This window comes from Nicotiana sylvestris, chromosome 3 (assembly GCF_000393655.2).
Source record: "Nicotiana sylvestris chromosome 3, ASM39365v2, whole genome shotgun sequence".
NCBI lineage: Eukaryota > Viridiplantae > Streptophyta > Magnoliopsida > Solanales > Solanaceae > Nicotiana > Nicotiana sylvestris.
Genome location: NC_091059.1, coordinates 107,257,880 through 107,260,979, shown reverse-complemented (window position 1 = coordinate 107,260,979; position 3,100 = coordinate 107,257,880). Strand labels below are relative to the sequence as shown.

General features: G+C 31.0%; 1 long non-coding RNA gene across 1 annotated transcript; it reads left to right on the top strand.

Annotated features, from left to right (window-relative positions):
• Positions 1 to 855: 855 nt before the first annotated feature.
• LOC104235310 (uncharacterized) lies at positions 856 to 1,642 on the top strand. The gene is made up of 3 exons (XR_713149.2): positions 856 to 972; positions 1,165 to 1,244; positions 1,532 to 1,642. It is a non-coding gene; the product is annotated as an uncharacterized lncRNA (long non-coding RNA).
• The last annotated feature ends 1,458 nt before the right edge of the window (positions 1,643 to 3,100 follow it).

The following is a 3,100-nucleotide window of genomic DNA, read 5'->3' as shown; positions in this document are numbered from 1 at the left end:
CAAAATCAGAAAGTAAGGATATGCACCTAGGTATTTCTTTCCAAACATCCATATCAAAATAAAATAAAATACCAGACATGCACGTAGAGAATCTTGCAAGAAATTACTTAAAAGAACAGAAAAACCAACATCAAACACAAAATAGACAATACTTTCAAAGGAATCTATAAGTGGAATCCAGAACACCGCGCAAGAAATAAAGAAACGGGGAAGAAAACTTACCATATTTCACAAACACATTGATGCTAGAAAATTGTAGCAAGCAGAACGTAAAATCAGGAAGGAAAAAAAAAACAGAATTCATGAACGAAATATGAACATAAAAAGAGAAGAAAACTCAAACATATAGATCTAGAGAAGCCCAGAACAATTGAACCACTCACCTAAAGAAGGATTACACCTTGAACTTCTCATTCAACTGTTGAAGTAGCGAAGCATGAAGTAAATAGCAGAACACTACTATGAAAATGATTTTATTGGAATGGTTATTTTGCAACGGTTGGAACGGTTTTAACCGTCCCATTAGTGTCAAAAGGCTTCAGGAACACTTTTGAAGAATAACTGTTCCAATAATATAATAACCGTCACCATAAGTAAATAATATGGAGACAGTTTGTAAAGGCGATACAATAGAGTTATTTGTGGGAATAGTTTGGTAAAATAAAAATATAATGGAACAATTTATTTTCCCTCCCTACTTTCCCTCCTATATATTTATTAAAAATAAAAGGAAAACTAAATAAATAGCCCCACTAATATTTTAATAACTCTTTATATTTTTTAAATTAAAACATATATTATGAAATGCTCCGTCACTTTCTCTAACTCTCAAAACCTAAAATTAGACATCCTCTCTCAGCCTCAACGTAGAACACATTGACTTCATCATGGACGAACTCTGTCGGCCAACTCTGGCGAAGGACGACAACTGCCTGTGTATTACACTCTGTCATCTAAGAGTCCCTCATTCTGGTGAGTATTCTTCTTCTCCCTCTTTTCATATTTCATCTTATTTTTTGCTGGTTTTTTCTTTCTTTGTTGATTTCTTTTCGTCTCGGTTCTTTGTTTTATTTTTACTTATTTGCATTCTTGAAGTGCCTGACTTTTACTTGATTAAGAAGTTTTTAATTGGATTTTAAGATATCAATCGAACTCTAATTTCAGTTATGGACAATTTTGTTGAAATCATAATTCTGGATTCCTGGGAAATGGTATCTTCTTTTACAATTCGGATTAATTATGAGGTATGGTTTGTTAAATTTTAGCATCTGATCAATTTCTTAAATTTAAATAAGAATTAAGATAAGTAGGGTAAAAAGTTAGTAAATACAATTTAAATTTTAGCATCTCAATTTCTAATTTCAGTAATGATGTTTTGAACATGTTAAGAATTTTGGGAGAGTTGTATTTACAAAGGAAACTTTGCCAAAAATTATAGGAATTTAGAGAGTTAAAAAATTTTGAGTTATTAAATTTGCCATTCAATTATCTTAAAAAAATTTGTTTAATTATTTCTGATTGTCTTTTGTAGGTGCAAAGATTGCGAATGAAAGTAGTGGCGAAGGCCTTACTTGAATGCTGTTGATCTTTGTTAGACTTTCTATTATCATGTTCAAGGATATTTTAGTTTAGAACTTTTTATATGCAAACTTATCAATTTTAACTTTTGAATTGTTGATCAAACAATGTATTCATATTTTGTTTTTGTATATGGATAAAGCTAGTTGGATATTTTTATTTTATTTCGTGCTTTATATAAGTTATGGTGAATAAACTTACATTGCATAGGCAAATATTCCTCATTTTGCTTCCATAAATATAAAAAATGATAATTGTGAATTGTTCTAATGGAGAATATAACCGTTCCAATAGGCCTAGAAACAATAACAACAACCCCTAATAAGTGTTGCAATATGTAGCAATAGCCGTTGCAATAGGATGATGATAATTGTTCCAATATATCACAAAACCGTTGCAATATATCATGAAAACCGTCGCATTAGGCTAAAAAATCTCTGGTGTAATTGTACCACAACGGTTTATAACCGTCCTGATAGAACCGAAAACTGTTCTCATAGATGGAATAATGGTAGCGGTTCTATAACCGTTACAATATTCCTCTATGGAGACGGTGTTGAAACCGTTACAAATAACCGTTCCAATTGACCTATTGTAACGCCAAATCCGTCTCATTATCCCTACAGGGACGGTTAATGTATCTATTGCCACGATTTTCGAAGGGTTGCCATAGGCGTAATTTCTTGTAGTAAAAATAAAATACTTGCTCCCTTCTTTATAGTATTTGCAAATCTCCAATTTCTTCTCCTAACTCTGTGCAAAATTCCCAAGAAGTTTGCTTCTTTCTCTTTCAAAGTTCTCATCGCCAATCCAATAAATTGTAAAAATAGTTCATTCAAAAAAAAAAAAGATCCAAACACCAGAGAGGCAAAGAACCAAGAAATAGGAGAAGGAAAAGAATTTATTTCTAGTTCCTCTTTGATTTTTTTTGGTTTCAACATTCAAAATATACTTTTTTGTTCACGAAATTATATTAGTGGTATCTCAATTAAAAGGCAAGAACAACAATATTATTAAACCATTTTCACATCAATTTATATTAACTACCTTCTTCCTCAATAGTGTGAATAGCAAAGATACCTCAACAATATCAACTTTGCTGGCTAAAAAACCAGTTCTAGTATATCTCAAATTTAACATTCTTAAAAACTTGGTTACTGAGAAGTGAACTTCTGAACATGAATGTCCATCTAAAATCTGTTACAAATTAAATTCTATTTTTTCTAACTTATGATAATATTAATGAAAAAAAATAGGGAAAAAGGAAAAAGATAGTGGGAAAAAATGAGAAAAAAATAAATGCATCGTTGTTTGCAATAGTCAAAGAATGAATGTTCTTGTACAACAATCATCAACATAAATTTACATAACGCACCAGAGATAAAGCCATTGAAAAAAACTATACCTGTATTGTTCTTACAAAAATGCTTTTTAGTGGTCATTGGACAAGGAGGGACGACTTTACGCCCACAAAATAAATTTCAACTATGATATAAGCAACATGTTGTTGAGAAGCCTGCGA